Here is an 18,851-nt window from a genome sequence, read left to right on the forward strand (position 1 = left end):
TGGTTGAAAGCTTGTGGAACATTCATGCAATAACACGCTACACTCAAAGGGTATTTGGGAAGAACGTAGTCAAAGATGTAAATCATCATAGTGTATCCTGACATCATAAACAAAATATTTTCCAAAAATAAAGCATGAACCTTTGCCCACCCTGTCTTGGTGTCAGATTGGGGCATGTGACCTCAGTGGTTTGGGTATATATATCTGAGCTGTTCTCAGCTGCTCCCCTCACTGAGCGCCAAGCAAACACAACCACAAATACAAACGATAAGAGGGAGGGACTTTGTGAGTTTTGAGTCATCGCACGTAGGATCTTGGTGAGTCCAGCTCTATCTCATGTTGTCAACATTGTCTGAAAGTTGTTCAAGTACTATGTTCATACGACCCTAATGATATTAAACATATGAGGACACATGTTGTTGCTGAGGTTTAGGTCACAGTTTTTAAACGTGTTTCATCGTGATGGGCAGGTCATTTTCACTGAGGTTACTTATTTCAGCCAGTCTGCTCTGACAAACGTTAATCCCTACGGACTGACAATATGTTGGGCATTGTTTTTAATGACATTTGAAAGGTAATATTTTATCATTATTAACATTTTATTAATACGTGTACATCTTTATCCATAGATTTCTCTATTGTATTTATTTTTCTATTGGTTTGATTATTCATTCATTCATCCTTTATTTAACTATCTGAATTTAATTAAGGCCATCATCATTGAGTTTCCTAATGTAACTGCAGTACATTTGCCCTGTCAGATTAGATTCATCGGTACCTCCTCAAAGTTCTACCTCTGTAGTCTAGATATCTTCAGGCTCCCTTTCAGCACATCCACCCTTAAACCCCCTTTACATGGGATGGCAGCAGTTGTGCAGCTTAAAACACTCCTGATCCACACAAGTGATGTGAAAACACCTTTCTACGGAACCGCTTCAGCAGAAATTGTGTGTGTTCAGCAAGGATCCTCGATTGCCGGAAGCACACAGTCTTTATGCAGTTCAGTTCTGTTTGGGTGCTGTCATCTTCTGATTGGTAACTGGGGCAAGGCCGGGGTGTGACATGAAAGGTCTTCAGTAAGTTGGGGGGGTTCTTCGTGGAAACTGACTTAGTGGAGTGTCTGGGGCACACTGATTGGTCCTCTTGAACAGTGGTGGGCACAGATAACCAAAAAATTAACTTCGATAACAGATGATCAGATAACTGAAAAGTTATCTTCAATAAAGATAAAACAATAAACCACCCAAAAGTGTATCGGAAGTTACAGATAACAGATAAATTCCAATATTACTTCTGACACATCTACAACTAGTAGTAGAACAAATTTAATAGCTTATAATAATAAAAATAAAAACAGACCACAACAATGAGACCACACTTTTCTTTCAACATTCTGCCCCTGCTGGAAGCGCTTGTTTACTACAGAGCTCCCAACACAGCGGCACGGATGCATGTTGCGTATGTTGTCGTTCTGAAGAATATCGTAACGTCGCTCGTGCGCTGCGTTATAATGCATATATACACACGAACGCTACGATAAGACACTTTTATATCTCAACGGAGAAAATCATGATAAAGTGTAAGCACGTTAATTTGTATGTTCATAAATCTTTGGATAATATCAATCCCTGCTGTTGGATTTCAAGGTCTGTAACACGTTTGTGTATTTTGTAAAAAAACGGAGCCCTGAACACACTCATCTAATAAGCTTTCAGGCAGAAAATGAAAAGTTTCATCAATGGGAATAAGTTGGAAAATATATACACACACATGTATATGTGTAACACATAACCTGACGTCCTAATAGACTGATATTATTTGTCAAGGAAATTTCTAAACAAAATAAGGCTGGATGCAAAAAAATGGGAGAATTAGAAAAAGAAATAAGGTTGTAATTCCATTAAAAAAGTGAAACTTGTATAATGTATACATTCATTGCACACAAAAAAAGCCATTTGCAAAGCCAAAAAGTTGATTTGACAATCATCTGACATAACCAGGGTCAAAATAAATAGAACACTGCTATCTACTGGTTCCCACACGCTTAGTGAACACTACTGACCAGTAGATGGCAGTAGAGGCCTTGAAAACAAAATTCCAGATACAGTAATCCCTGTCTGCTACATTTAAAATTCATGGAATTTAACAAACGCAAATAAAACCAACATCTATAAATGCAGAGAATATATTCAAGAGAGTTTTAGGCACTAGAGTTTAATGCTGTTGTCTGTGGAGCCTGAACAGAGTGTCTGAAATGCATCTGTCCTGTCGTGATGTACTGAGATTACATCATCCTACCCAAAATGCATTGCGGGTCACAGGATGTGCTCACAAAACCTTAAAAAATAGCACATTACTTTAAAACTAAAACATATATCTGATATTTTCACTTAATAAAACTTCAGACATGACAGTAATTTTAAATAACTTGTCCAAAATTTTCTTAGTTAAAATTTGAACCATAAGTTAAAAACGTATGCCTCTGGATGACTTAGGTGATATCGGCAGCCTGTTGGTATGGTGTTAAAAGAATTTTTTTTTTTTTCCTTTTGGGGCTGTTTCGCTTTTGTTTGCAGAGGATTGAGATGCTTTTTATACAAACTGCTCTCTTCTGTTAGTAAAGATTATAGCTGTGCGTCTGTTACAAAATTTTTAACAGGTGAGTGTTAAACTAATTTTAAAAATGCTTGTCGCTGTTCAGCTTTACTTTATCAGTTTAAAAATTATTGGACAAAGATTAATCGGAAGATAATTGGTCCGATAATGGTTTTTAAAGTTATCTAAAAAGATAATCCGATAAAGAAAACGTTATCTATAATTATCTGTTATCGGATTATTGGAAGTGTGCCCACCACTGCTCTTGAATACGTGGATATTGTGGTGAACTGGTTCTCAGAATCTAAAGGCGGAGAAGCTGCAAGCACATCACGCCTAAATCAGATGTCTGCCTGCAGATCTGTTCCCTAAAACCAGTTTAAACCTGTTTTCAGTCCATATATGGAGGTGTCTTCAGTTTTAGTGCGCCATTGTGCAGACAGTGAGAAACCACAATTCTGATATCTGCACAGATGAAAGTTCAGTTCCTATGTCAGGAGAGTCAACCGTTACCACAGGAAGTCAACAGAAAAAGGTCACATCAGAGTTCAGTCAACAACAATAATTCATTCGAACAATTAATGATGATGAAACATTATTCCAACTGCATGAGAAATCATCCAAAGCACTTCCAAAAGATTATGTGCACTTCAGCAAAACATCAGATCCTTAAACATATTATTGCAGAAGCATCACACCAGCATCAAATAATGACTTTATTCAAAGTGGTCAATTCCGGGCTTACCTACAGGAAGTCTACAACACATGTCAGCAGTTACACACAGTCAATGCAATTTAACATAAACACATCTTACGATCCTTAATCAAACCATATAATATTGTATAATTTCAAAACCATCACAAATCAATTAAACACCCATCAAAGTATAAGCATAAACATTTTCCATTTATTTGACATCATGATAAATCCCTTAAACACATTATGGCAGAAATATCACACCGGGCCCAAAAGTCACCTTTATTCAATTTGGTAACTTTTAGCATTGTTAGCATGCAAAGCTAATCATCATTAAAATAGCTTATATAGCTTCAATTTCAGAGGATTTACAGACAGGACATGATGCACTTCACCCCGAAACTCTTAACTTTTTCAGAGTCTGTCGGATTGTGGAACCTAAAGTGTGGTGACGCACTGTTTGTGTGGATGCTGGTTTACTGAAGCTGTGTACATGGATGTGGGAATATCTCCATGAGAATGTTTTTACAGACTGCCTGGACACAGAGATGGATTTGTTACATTGAAAAAGTCAGAATACAACATTTCCAGGAGATAATGGACTTCATTTAACGTGCCATAATTGTTAGAGAAATGAAGGTGGAGCTGCAGTCGTTGATCGTACATGCGAGCATGCATGGGGGCTTCTTTGATCATGTGGAGTTTACATTTGGAAAACAGTCTACAAATGGGTGACTGGCATGTTCATGTTTTCTCCCCTTTTGTGTTTGTGTGTGCTGTGCAGCACGCTCCTCTGCTGTTTTACTGCAGCTGTGAGCATGAATGAGTGTCTTCACGACATTTTTTTTTCCCCCAGCGGCAGATGTACTTTTTTAGATTTTATTGATAACAACACTTAGAATTAATCATGCACAAAGCTGAGCCTCGAGCAGAGATTGTTATTGATTGGCTGCATTTACGAGGTCTGTTAGAAAAGAAACCGACCTTTTTATTTTTTTCAAAAACCATATGGATTTGAATCACGTGTGATTGCGTCAGACAAGCTTGAACCCTCGTGCGCATGTGTGAGTTTTTTCACGCCTGTCGGTTGCGTAATTCGCCTGTGTCAGATCCCGCTTTATATATAACCAGCTCTCTGTCTCTGGGGTCCGACCTTCGTGTCTCCGCGGGTATTACCCGGCAGGGCTGCACAAAGGCTGTTCAAGCTGGTGGCGAGGAGATTCGTCTAGCCGCTCACTGCCTCCATCCGGACGTCCACCCCGCTGACGCTGATCTCGCACCCCGGTCGAATAGCCTCCTTCTGGAACCAGGATACGAGCCGGCCACGCCCGTTAACGGCAGCTCTCCTCTTATGGATCAGGGCTCTTGGAATGTTGCTAGATTTTAAATTTAGTGACTCGTACAGCGAGTCCCCAGGATGCGTTAATTTCATTAAAAACCAGACTAACCTTTTAGAGCACTTTTTGATGCTATACACCCAAAAAACTTTTAACTTTTACACCTTAAGAAAAATCAATAAATCCAATGTCCGAGCCTTAACACTTTAACTGCATGGTTGGAAATTTATTGCAGGTTTTGCAAGTGCTGACAACATAATCAAAATCGGTTATATGATGATAATTTCACAACAGTAATTCAAATATAATCAGAATAATAATTGGCAGAGATTTTTGTTTCTGATTCAGTAATGCTGTCTGATCTTACTCTGACTGGACTGGATTAACTTCTTAACAAATTTTCTAGGAGTGAGGGAAGGAGGTTTTTTGATGTTAAAATCCCCAGTTCGATGAACTTGGTCTCCTCTTCATCAGCTTTTAGTTGTTAGCTGACCACGATCCTTGTGTGATGTTGTAATCCTTCAGGAAATAATCCACATAAGAGTTTATATCCTTCAGGAAATAAATCCACATAAGAGGTTATTCCTTCTTCAATCAACCAAAAGTTGATCTAATCCATTCTGGTATGATGTGATGATCCTTGAGAGAGAAAACGTTGAAACTTCCCCGCTCAGACTTAAGGCCAGTGATTATTCTCTAATTCTCTGCTACTCCATGACTGGACGGCCTGAGTGGGAGTTGAAAACTCTCTCAAATAATCTCTTATGTCTCCAATCCTCTCGCTCCTCGATTCCAATTGCAGCTCACAAGATGGTCAAGTCTTGTGATCTCCTCGTAGCAGCAGAGAAGTGGCAACAGCACCTCTCCCTGGAAGAATAACCCCGTTTCCTGTTGTTGTACAGTTTTTATACGAAAACTCTTGTTGTTGTTGAGTTGATCTTGGTTACCATGGGGATGATGGTGACTCAAAACCTCCTCCCTGCTCCTTCCTTTACTGGAAGCCATCTGCAGCCCTTGCCAGTAACTTATGTCTCGGCTACCAGTAACTTGATTGCTCAAGTTCCTCTTTTCTGTTTAACACATCAGCTTTTCCGAGAATTCACTCCTTTTTAAATCATGTCTTTTAGAATCACATCAATCATATTCAATCATTTCATTACAACTCTCTTTCACATAAAAACAATTCATATGATCATATACAAACATTTTCATTCCTTATTATTCATTTCATATCTTATCACATCTTAATCATTTTCAGTTGTTTTTATCATCAGCTCTTCTGGCCTTGCTTGTGACATCACTAACTTCTTCTTTTTTCTCTGCCTCTGCACTAAAAACAACTTCTTTCAGTTCCTCTTTCTTCTGACTGCCATGAAAAACAACTTTAGTTCCTCTTTTTTTGTAACTGCACCCTTTATGAAAAACCACTCATATAATCATTCATTTTACTTATTTGTCACATACTTTTTCTAATCAACTTTTACTTTTTATTACATTAATAGTTCATTTAATCATACTTGTTATGTTGGAATCATTCTTAGATATTACTTTTAACACATTAATACTTCATTTGATCATACTTTGTCATTTTAAAATCATCTTAGACATATTCCATCGTCTTCACCACAGAGTTCATTCCATGGGCCTCCCCATCTGCAATGGAAAAGTCCGGTATGACCTCACTTACTCCAGGAAAGTACCAAACACTGTTCAGTTTATTCCAACAACGTGTGTATTAATCCAATGGCACGTATTATATTCCAAGATGAAAACAAGCTGAAAGCAAGCTTAAAGTCATCTTTCTTGACACCCCCTCCATGACTTGAAACTCTACCGATCTCCTTATACTTCCATTAAAACATCCCCATCATCGTCGACAGGGTGAAGGGTGAGCACTTCTTTCTCATCCACCATCGGTGACAGAACAGGAGGAGCTGGAGTTGAACGACACTCATCCAGCACCACGTACTCCTCTCCGCCCATCTGTAGATTGCTGTCGCCGTCAGAAGGCTGCTCTTCCAGTTGCGATGCTTGTGTTGCGATGCTCCAGTTGCCAACCACCAGTAGAGGCTTGCCTCTACTGGTGGTTGGCTCTCACTGCGGTATTGTATCACTTCCTGTTCCGGAGCACAGCGGTGTTTTTCTGTATCTGTTAGCTGTTTAATCTGCGCAGTTCATCCAAACCATCAACATATTTATTAGACCCCATTCCTACCAGGCTGCTCAAGGAAGCCCTACCATTATTTAATGCTTTGATCTTAAATATGATCAATCTATCTTTGTTAGTTGGCTATGTACCACAGGCTTTTAAGGTGGCAGTAATTAAACCATTACTTAAAAAGCCATCACTTGACCCAGCTATATTAGCTAATTATAGGCCAATCTCCAACCTTCCTTTTCTCTCAAAAATTCTTGAAAGGGTAGTTGTAAAACAGCTAACTGATCATCTGCAGAGGAATGGTCTATTTGAAGAGTTTCAGTCAGGTTTTAGAATTCATCATAGTACAGAAACAGCATTAGTGAAGGTTACAAATGATCTTCTTATGGCCTCGGACAGTGGACTCATCTCTGTGCTTGTTCTGTTAGACCTCAGTGCTGCTTTTGATACTGTTGACCATAACATTTTATTACAGAGATTAGAGCATGCCATAGGTATTAAAGGCACTGCGCTGCGGTGGTTTGAATCATATTTGTCTAATAGATTACAATTTGTTCATGTAAATGGGGAATCTTCTTCACAGACTAAAGTTAATTATGGAGTTCCACAAGGTTCTGTGCTAGGACCAATTTTATTCACTTTATACATGCTTCCCTTAGGCAGTATTATTAGACAGTATTGCTTAAATTTTCATTGTTACGCAGATGATACCCAGCTTTATCTATCCATGAAGCCAGAGGACACACACCAATTAGCTAAACTGCAGGATTGTCTTACAGACATAAAGACATGGATGACCTCTAATTTCCTGCTTTTAAACTCAGATAAAACTGAAGTTATTGTACTTGGCCCCACAAATCTTAGAAACATGGTGTCTAACCAGATCCTTACTGTGGATGGCATTACCCTGACCTCTAGTAATACTGTGAGAAATCTTGGAGTCATTTTTGATCAGGATATGTCATTCAAAGCGCATATTAAACAAATATGTAGGACTGCTTTTTTGCATTTACGCAATATCTCTAAAATCAGAAAGGTCTTGTCTCAGAGTGATGCTGAAAAACTAATTCATGCATTTATTTCCTCTAGGCTGGACTATTGTAATTCATTATTATCAGGTTGTCCTAAAAGTTCCCTAAAAAGCCTTCAGTTAATTCAAAATGCTGCAGCTAGAGTACTGACGGGGACTAGAAGGAGAGAGCATATCTCACCCATATTGGCCTCTCTTCATTGGCTTCCTGTTAATTCTAGAATAGAATTTAAAATTCTTCTTCTTACTTATAAGGTTTTGAATAATCAGGTCCCATCTTATCTTAGGGACCTCGTAGTACTATATCACCCCAATAGAGCACTTCGCTGTCAGACTGCAGGCTTACTTGTAGTTCCTAGGGTTTGTAAGAGTAGAATGGGAGGCAGAGCCTTCAGCTTTCAGGCTCCTCTCCTGTGGAACCAGCTCCCAATTCAGATCAGGGAGACAGACACCCTCTCTACTTTTAAGATTAGGCTTAAAACTTTCCTTTTTGCTAAAGCTTATAGTTAGGGCTGGATCAGGTGACCCTGAACCATCCCTTAGTTATGCTGCTATAGACGTAGACTGCTGGGGGGTTCCCATGATGCACTGTTTCTTTCTCTTTTTGCTCTGTATGCACCACTCTGCATTTAATCATTAGTGATCGATCTCTGCTCCCCTCCACAGCATGTCTTTTTCCTGGTTCTCTCCCTCAGCCCCAACCAGTCCCAGCAGAAGACTGCCCCTCCCTGAGCCTGGTTCTGCTGGCGGTTTCTTCCTGTTAAAAGGGAGTTTTTCCTTCCCACTGTAGCCAAGTGCTTGCTCACAGGGGGTCGTTTTGACCGTTGGGGTTTTACATAATTATTGTATGGCCTTGCCTTACAATATAAAGCGCCTTGGGGCAACTGTTTGTTGTGATTTGGCGCTATATAAAAAAAATTGATTGATTGATTGATTGTGATGGTAATTCCGATGGAGATGGTGTCGCCTCATATTCCTGAGATGATAATCCGTCAGGGAACGATGGTGCACATGGTGAAGCGGGGGTCACAGGTGTATAACACGGTGTAACTGGTGTAGATGGTCGTGGTGATGTATCCTTCGGTTGAGGTGAAGCTTCAGCGTGAATATCCTCAGGCTCAGGCTGTTGAAGGTGTTCGTCCAGGAACACCTGCGTGAGGGCCTCCAAACACCAGTTCATATCCTCGGTCTGCACTCCAACCTCCACAGTGTGCTGTGGAGATGAACGTGGAGCTGGTGGTAATGAAGGATCAATGGCCACGATCCGGCCATCGGCAAGATGAGCTGTGGAGAATCTTATTCCTGTAGGGTACATCCACATTTTGGAAAACACGGGGCAATACGTATATCCTTCTGAAGACACTATAGTGTCAGCTCGTATTTGATCAACCAAAAGAGAATGCCAAATCACGGTTGCCTCAGCCTCAATTTTCAGGTATGTTGCTGTTGGTACCTGGGGCACAAAAGATGTATCCTTCCGTCCCATTATTCCTCGTGCCACTTGGACAGCGAAGTTGTTGCTATAACACGTCGGGCACCACAGAGTCGGTGTTACCTCCCAGAAGTAGATCGCTTGTTCCAGGGTGGCTTGACAATGAATACATCTTATATCCCCCTACAGTGTAAGAGGAAACATTAGTCTTTTAATGATTATATTGCAAGCAAGCAAAAGAGTTTGTTGGGATTATTCAGATGCATGCCAGAGCCGCCTCATGATCACCGTAGGAGAGTGGGATGGTGATGACGTTACCATTCTCGTAGTAGCTGAAGGAGCTGTACGCGGGAAGCAAGCATCATAGGTCGTAAACCATAACAGCAGGAGTAGTTGACTAACCATGGACAGCCAGTATAAGGATGATAATATTCCCCATCCTAAGGCCCAAATTATGATAAGTCCAAGTTTGTAGAGCCAGGGTTTCTTGCGTTGTACGGCTCCAGTTAACGTAGCTATGTACGCCAATAAGGTCAGGGCCATCACAGCTTCGCACACAATGTTAGCTTTCACTGCCGGGGCGTAAAAGATCGCTGTCATATCTATTACCATCCAAACTGTAATCGATGTGTACTGCCATATTCCCCAACAGTCAAACTGGAGATTAAAGCGACCGAGGACGTGATTGATGAATAAAGACAACCCTAAGTCACTATGACCGTAGTGCAGATTGATGATCGCCAATCTGACACATCCATGTAGCAGCGTTACTATTCGCAGTGGTTGTCGTAAGTCCCAACGGCCGACACAGCAGTATAGCAGCCATATTAACAGTAGTGCAATAAACTCCACTCTACTCACTTTGAAGATGGTGTCATTTATGCCGCCAGTATTGTTGGACATTGTGCTCTCTTATTCTTTTTACTTATCTCCTTAAGTTGGTGTGCTGTTATGTAGATGCTTCTTCCTTCTTCGCTCCCCCAAGGCAGAATGAACAGGGCGTGTCTCAGCGTCGAGCTTTATAGGCTCCATAGCTCCTCCCCTAACGGAGGAGGGGCTCCATTTCAATGCGTTGTGCGCTCCTCCCACACAAGCGCAGGGCGGCTGCGAAACTTCCTTTTAGCAAAACATATCCAATTACTGCAGCAATAATTAATCCTATTATGGTTAACAGATAGGGCCAAAGATATCCAAACAAATGTCCAATCCAACCAGTCACTACTTCGAGACCTTCTTTAATGACTTCTCCGGTCTCTGCAGCGAAAGTGGTGATGGCTCCTCCAGCGATTATTTGCGTTCTTTCCCACCAAGAACATTCATGCCGACTTCTTCCTTTTCCACAGCTTATCCAATGTTCTGCAGGCGATTCACATGTACCATTATTGTAAATCCGACTGGGCCCCACCCATTCGTAACCGACAATTTCTTGTCCTTCACACAGACTTTTCTTGAAGGCATATCCTTCTTCAAGCATTATCACAGCATCTCCAACAAATGGCACTATGTGACCTAGGATCTGCCTTCTTTTCGACATTCCATGTCCCAGGACAGCCTTTGCACATCCAATGTTGGGTGGAAAAGCTCTTATCCATTCACCAGCACCGTTCTTCTCCCAAACTGTTTGATGGCCATAAGTGTCGTACTCGCCGTCATAGTAAGCATCACAATATCCCTCCCAGCCAGGAACATTTCTACAATTTTGACGGGCAAGGCTTATTGTGCATGTAGTGTTAAGCTTATTACAAATCATTTTCCATGGCCGTGGCGTAACATAAGGATCTGGTCTCCAGAGTAAACTAGACCAAGTATCTCTATCTCTGGAGTAGACCGTGGCGATGTACTGATATTTAACCCAATAATTATTACTTTGATCTAAACAGGGGAATACCCAATCTTCAATTTCAAATCTCTCCATTCCCCACCAGGTGACGTCCTTACTACGCTTAAGTCCTTCCTGCCATGCTTGAAGGGTCCCCTTAATGGTTGGAATCTGTAACAACTTTGTACAGTTATATACCCATCTTAGCCAATTCTCTGTCTTAATTTGGTCTATGGGACATCGGGGGGATTTACCAGAACCTTCAGCCAAACTACTATGGTATTCTGTCTCATATAAGCTTACATAGATTTTATGCGCTACGCATTGATCAATTTTGCTAAAATCATCCCGAGGTACTGACCTTAGCTCATCAGGTTTTGGTAGTTTTTGCACATAGAATTTTGCTTTATATGGACCTTTAAAACTATGCCCAGTCCACATGTATCCCTTTGGAAAATTCCCCTCAAAATGTCTCAGCGAAACGCTCCAGACACACGGAAAGGTGTCGTTAAGCCAATCATCATGTTTTGCCTCTTGTATTTGTCTCCAAATAATCCTGTCTGTCAAATCAATAACTGGTGTAAGCACCATGTAGTTTTGAGATTTACATCCAATAGGTCGATTCCAATAACATCTATGTAATTTTGCTACTTTTTCTTTTACACAATAATCATTAAGCTCCTTCCATCTCTTTCTAGCCTCATTATCAATAATTTTAACTTTTGGTTCTAATACTCGCTGGGTATCTTGTGTTGGCGATGCGGGGAGTAATTTAATTCCTCTCTGTGTTGGTGATATCTTTGTGGATCCCACCAATCCTACTGGTGAGATGACGGTTGGTTTGGAGTATGACATTCCTGCTCCCATGTCGGTAACGTTGTTCAACGGAGGGATTATTGTAGATGTAGTATCCACTTTCGGCACTCTGCTGCGGGTGTTGTCACAGGTGAGGTTGTAATTTCCCCAATGTTTCCAGGTAGGCATTATCATTCTGCAAACATCATGTCTTGGTAATGCTGGAAAAACAGCTTCTTTTTCCCAATATCCTGCTCGATAGCCCAGTAGTACTCTGCATCCCCATGAGCAATACCAGGCTGGCTCGCCAGGTTCAGGTCTTATCCAAGTACAGCCTACTTCTCTTCGCTCTTTTTGCTTTAACCGTAAGATGGTCGCCACGATAATCTCTTTCTCCCTCACTTGTAGGTTTTGAAGGATCTCTGCTCCGGTGGTCAAGTTGTAACTGGTAGTGACGGTTGGAAATTCCCCACTGTCGTTCAAGTATTGCAGCCACTTGTTCTTTTGCATGTGCTGAGTTAGGTTCTTCATCTTTGCCCATTTCTCTGTAGAATTCTGGTCCCATATCATGTAGGTGTTTCTTGATTCAACTCCCCAACATGTCTGTTGAAAAGTTTTAGTTGTTGCGTACTGGACCCTGATATGGATTAAGGTCCAGGGCGTACTACCATAATGGTACAGGATAGCTAGAAGAACAGCAATGCTGACTAATAATGCTGTAAGTCTGGCCATCCAACTCCAACATTGGAGGCACTTTTTCGGCCACGGCCAGCTTTGTTGCTGCTGTTGCTGCTGCCTTATTCCAACATTTTCGTAGTAGAATTCACTTGGTACTGGTGGCAGCGGCTCCTGCCCTCGAGGTTGTTGCAGTAGTGGCATTTCTATGCCAGATTCTCTTTCTCTTGGTCTGTCGTTGATCCTTCGAGGTTGCGTGGTGATCACGTTGTCTTCCTGTGGTTCTCCCATCTCGGAGATAGATGATCTTTGGTGCTGTTGTTTGTCTTGTGCTCTCACCAGGAACACTTGATGCTCGTTGCTGAAGAAGAATGTTTAACAATGGCGATGGCCACGGGAGTCTAATATCCAGTCCTCGCCACGCCCATTGCCAAGTGACAACTGTCACCTCCTTCATTTCAGGCGGTGGTCCCTGGGGTGTGAAGAAACACTGTGAAGATGCAGGATTCAATTCTCTACGTAGGTGCAAGATGTCCTCATAGGCGTTCCAATATGTCGCTCCATTGTAGAGATACTGTGCTATTACAGAGTACAGAGGAGTTGATCTTCGAAATAATCCTCTTCCCGACTTTATGCCAAGTCGTATCAGTATAGCCTTTGGGGGTTGCCAAAGCCCCACTAGTACTCTGGTTCGCCATCCACTTCTTATAGGCGGAACACTTCCACCTTTTTCGATGTCAAGGTACTGTACTGTCGTACATATTGGCAAAGTTTGGTTCTCAATCAAATAAAAAGTTGAAAGTGCCCCTTTTAGTTGAAGTCTTTTAAACATGTAGGGACTACTGGTCCAAATCTGGAACGATCCGAGCCAAATATCCACATACATTCCTTGTAATGGATCGACATAATTAGGTCCCCATCTTATTTTAAATCTGTAGCCCCTTTTTTGTATATACACCACGTTTAAGATGCAGGGATATAAGGTTGGACATCGAGGTACTGGGTAAAACTTCCATCCGACCCCGGGGCAATTCCAATGTTGTCCAACTTTTTCCACGATAGCTTCCAGATGAGTGTATATTCCAGGCGCTGTAAGGTCAGCAGTTCTGCTATATGCGTCATTATCTACAAAGTATCCTCCTGTTCCCAGCAACCATCCTTTTTCTTTGTAATCCTTTTGCGGCCAGCTTAAACATATTTTCTTGTAGGATAATTCCAAATATGGTGTAAGTCCTCTCGGCCCGGAGCGTAGACTATTTACATTATTTTCATCCAATTTAAAGGTCCGCAGCATGATTCAGAGTGAGTTGTTACTCCGCCATCGGTCTCCTTCTCTTCTTGCCAAGATACACCACCATAGGGAACAGTCGTTGTCTCTTAATGAGATGAGTGTAGATGGGAGATGGGTGCTTAAGTTCTGAATCCATTCCTTTCCACGCCCATTTCCACATCGTAACAATCACTCTATCAGGTTTAGGGAGGGGTCCCTCAGGGATCCTCTGTACTTGATTTGGGGGTACATAGTCCCATAGATCTTGCCAATGTGTTGGGAAGGTGTCGTAGCACGGACCCACAACAGGGGGCGCAAATGAACGGACAATGAGTAAGCCAAAAGGTAACAATTTACTGTTGTGACAATACACAACTAAACGTACAGAAATTACAAAGTCAATGAACACCAGGTGACATGTGGGCAGGCTCGAAGATAGAAGACCCCGAGAGAGAGAGACCGCGTCCCACACGGCCTCCACCACCAACGGTCTGAAGAACACCGGAGCCGCCAAGTCCCGAATCCCCAGGTGACCTCTGTCTTCGGCTGTCGACCCTGGTACTGCTGGCAGAAAGCAGAGAAAAGATGAATGAGTGTAAATCCTTACACTCAGCGGTCTATAGTCTGTACACAGTTAGGAGGAGAACCTCCACCTCCGAATCACACACTCGTGCAGCTCCTAGTGTGACCACTTATCTGTAGCGCGGTTGTCGTCGTCACGCTCCACGCCACTTCCCAGATAAGGGTGAACACCACAGGATACCGGCTGCAACAGAAGTTCAGAATCCTACACAACGTGTTAATCAGCAGAGAGATTACCTCACGGTAGTCGATTTCTCGGCGAGGAGGTGGAGTCACGATCCGGCTTTTAAGATGGTGATGATGATGATGAACGAGTGACAGCTGGTGCAGGGGATGAATGACAGCTGTCACTTCTTCAGGGTCCGGCGCCCTCTCGTGCTTGGAGCCCGCACTCCAAGCAGGGCGCCCTCTGGTGGTGGTGGGCCAGCAGTACCTCCTCTTCAGTGGCCCACATAACAAGACCCCCCCCTCAACGGGCGCCTCCTGGCGCCCGACCGGGCTTGTCCGGGTGTCGGCTGTAGAACTCGGCCAGGAGGGCCGGGTCCAGGATGAAGCTCCTCTTCACCCAGGAGCGTTCCTCAGGTCCATACCCCTCCCAGTCCACCAGATATTGGAACCCCCGGCCCTTACGACGGACGTCCAGGAGCCTGCGGACCGTCCAAGCAGGTTCCCCGTCGATGAGCCGGGCAGGAGGCGGCGTAGGTCCAGGTGCACAGAGGGGCGAGGTGTGGTGAGGCTTTATACGGGACACGTGGAATACCGGGTGGATCCGCAGTGAAGCTGGGAGTTGGAGCTTCACTGCGGCCGGGTTGACAATCTTGAGGATTGGGAAGGGTCCGATGTACCTGTCTTTCAGTTTGGGGGAGTCCACACAGAGGGGAATGTCCTTGGTCGAGAGCCACACCTCCTGCCCGGGCTGGAACGTGGGGGCCGGGGACCGTCGGCGGTCTGCATGGGACTTGGCCCTCGTCCGGGCCTTTAACAGGGCAGAGCGGGCGGTCCGCCACACCCGGCGACATCTCCGAAGGTGGGCCTGGACCGAGGGCACACCGACCTCTCCCTCCACCAGCGGGAATAATGGGGGCTGGTACCCCAAACACACCTCAAAAGGGGAGAGGCCGGTAGCAGACGAAACTTGGCTGTTGTGGGCATACTCGATCCAGGCCAGATGGTGACTCCAGGCCGCCGGATGTGCGGAGGTGACACACCGAAGGGCCTGCTCCAACTCCTGGTTGGCCCGCTCTGCCTGGCCGTTGGTCTGGGGGTGGTACCCGGACGAGAGACTCACGGTGGCCCCCAGCTCCTTGCAGAAACTCTTCCACACCTGTGAAGAGAACTGGGGACCACGATCCGAGACGATGTCCGACGGTATCCCATGCAGCCGCATGACGTGGTGGACCAGGAGGTCTGCCGTCTCCTGGGCCGTCGGGAGCTTCGGGAGGGCCACGAAGTGAGCCGCCTTGGAGAACCGGTCCACTATCGTGAGGATTACGTTGTTGCCCTGGGACGGCGGGAGGCCCGTGATGAAATCCAGGCCGATGTGAGACCAGGGGCGATGAGGCACCGGCAGGGGTTGGAGGAGGCCCGTCGTCCTCCGATGGTCTGCCTTGCCCCTGGCGCAGATGGTACAGGCCTGGATGTAGTCCCGGACGTCGGTTTCCAGGGACGCCCACCAGAAGCGCTGCTGGACTACTGCCACGGTCCTACGCACCCCGGGATGACAGGAGAGCTTGGACCCGTGACAGAAGTCCAATACGGCAGCTCTTGCCTCTGGTGGGACGTACAGTCTGTCCTTGGGGCCAGTCCCCGGGTCCGGGCTCCTGGTCAGGGCCTCCCGGATGGTCTTCTCCACGTCCCAGGTAAGGGCGGCCACGACAGTGGACTCGGGGATGATGGTCTCGGTGGGGTTCGACAGCCCCGCTTTGGCTTCTTCTTCGTGCACCCGGGACAAGGCGTCTGATTTTTGGTTCTTGGTCCCGGGGTGGTATGTAATCCGGAAGTCAAAGCGCCCGAAGAACAGAGACCAGCGGGCTTGCCTGGGGTTCAGCCGCTTGGCGGTCCGGATGTACTCCAGGTTCCGATGGTCAGTGAAAACCGTGAAGGGCAACGAAGCCCCCTCCAGCAGGTGTCTCCACTCTTCAAGAGCCTCCTTCACCGCAAGAAGTTCCCGATTGCCAACGTCATAGTTCCGTTCAGCTGGGGTCAACCTGCGGGAATAAAAGGCACAAGGATGGAGAACTTTATCAGCCTCCACGCTCTGGGACAGCACGGCTCCTATCCCTGAGTCAGAGGCGTCCACTTCTACTACGTACTGGCGATCAGGATCAGGCTGCACCAGAACTGGCGCAGTCGAGAACCGGCGTTTCAACTCTTGGAACGCGGCTTCGCACCGATCCGACCAGGCAAAGGGGACCTTGGTGGAGGTCAGGGCAGTCAGGGGGCTAACGACCTGACTGTAACCTTTGATGAACCTCCTGTAAAAATTTGCAAAACCGAGGAACTGCTGTAGTTTCCTGCGGCTTGTTGGTTGGGGCCAATCTCTCACCGCCGCAACCTTAGCCGGATCAGGGGCGACGGAGTTGGAGGAGATGATGAACCCCAGGAAGGACAAAGAAGTGCGGTGGAACTCGCACTTCTCGCCCTTCACAAACAGCCGGTTCTCCAACAACCGCTGTAGGACCTGACGTACATGCTGGACATGGGTCTCAGGGTCCGGAGAAAAGATGAGTATGTCGTCCAGATATACGAAGACGAACCGATGCAGGAAGTCCCGCAAGACGTCGTTTACCAAAGCTTGGAACGTCGCGGGGGCGTTAGTGAGGCCGAACGGCATGACCAGGTACTCGAAGTGACCTAACGGGGTGTTGAATGCCGTCTTCCATTCGTCTCCCTTCCGGATCCGAACCAGGTGGTACGCATTTCTAAGATCCAATTTCGTAAAGATTTGGGCTCCATGCAGGGGCGTGAACACTGAATCCAACAGAGGTAACGGGTATCGGTTGCGAACCGTGATCTCGTTCAGCCCTCTGTAATCAATGCATGGACGGAGTCCGCCGTCTTTCTTGCCCACAAAAAGAAACCAGCACCCATCGGGGAGGTGGAGTTCCGGATCAGCCCGGCAGCTAAGGAGTCCCGGATGTAGGTCTCCATTGATTCGCGTTCCGGACGTGAGAGGTTGTACAACCTACTGGACGGGTACTCAACGCCCGGGACTAAATCGATGGCACAATCGTACGGCCGGTGCGGAGGAAGAGTGAGCGCCAGATCTTTGCTGAAAATGTCAGCGAGATCATGGTACTCCTCTGGCACCGCCGATAGATTGGGGGGGACTTTGACCTCCTCATTAGCTGTAGTGCCGGGGGGAACCGAGGATCCTAAACACTCCCGGTGGCAGGCTTCGCTCCACTGCGTCACAACCCCGGACGGCCAATCAACCCGGGGATTGTGCTTCACCATCCATGGAAAGCCCAAAATCACTCGGGAGGTAGATGGTGTTACATGGAACACTATCTCCTCCCTGTGATTCCCAGACACAACCAATGTCACTGGTTGTGTCTGATGTGTGATTAATGGAAGCAGGGTGCCATCTAGTGCTCGCACCTGCAATGGTGCCGGCAGAGCCACCAGAGGGAGCCCTACTTCCCTTGCCCATCTGCTGTCCAGCAGATTCCCCTCTGACCCCGTGTCTATCAGTGCTGGGGCGTGAAGGGTTAACTCCTCACAAAGGATTGTTACTGGGATTCGTGCCGATCTGCGGGGTCTTTCCGTGTGTTATGGCCCACCCTTAGCCCAGATTCTAAGGACGGGCGTTGTAGTTTGACCGTTCAGGGCAGTCCCTCTGCATGTGCTCACAAGAGCCGCAGACAAAACACTCCCCGCGGGCCAGTCTCCTTTGTCTGTCACTTAATTTAACTTTGGCCCTGCTTGTGTCCATAGCCTCCTCAGCAGGGGGAGCTGTAGCCCCACGGGGCCCTCTGGCAGTGAAGCGTGGGGACAACGTCTTATCGGAACCGGAAGGGGGAGGGACGGCTCGTACCCGGTCACGCCCCCCGGCCTGCTCCCGACGATGCTCAGTCAAACGGTTGTCTAGGCGTATAACCAAATCGACAAGCCCATCAAAATCCCGCGGTTCCTCCTTCGCCAGTAGGTGCTCCTTGAGGACCGGTGACAGTCCATTTATGAAGGCGGCGCGGAGCGCAACGTTATTCCAGCCGGACCTCGCTGCCGCGATGCGGAAGTCGACTGCATACTCGGCTGCGCTACGGCGCCCCTGTCTTATCGACAGCAGCACGTTCGAAGCAGTCTCGCCTCTGTTAGGATGATCAAACACTTGTTTGAACTCCCGTACAAACCCAGCATAAGACGTTAGGAGCCGTGAGTTCTGCTCCCAAAGCGCCGTAGCCCATGCGCGTGCCTCTCCTCGAAGCAGATTGATAACATAAGCTACCCGGCTAGCATCTG

The 18,851-nt window shown here is 45.7% G+C and overlaps 1 protein-coding gene across 1 annotated transcript in view; it reads left to right on the forward strand.

Moving 5' to 3' along the window:
• The first annotated feature begins 238 nt into the window (after positions 1-238).
• The window catches only part of LOC117530235, a 45,243-nt gene continuing 26,630 nt past the window's right edge, over positions 239-18,851 (forward strand). The window contains exon 1 of the mRNA XM_034193162.1: positions 239-317. The gene's annotated coding sequence lies outside the window, so the exon portion shown is untranslated. The remainder of the gene's footprint in view (positions 318-18,851) is intronic.

The sequence above is a fragment of the Thalassophryne amazonica genome, chromosome 18 (genome assembly GCF_902500255.1).
Source record: "Thalassophryne amazonica chromosome 18, fThaAma1.1, whole genome shotgun sequence".
In the NCBI taxonomy this organism is placed as follows: Eukaryota; Metazoa; Chordata; class Actinopteri; order Batrachoidiformes; family Batrachoididae; genus Thalassophryne; species Thalassophryne amazonica.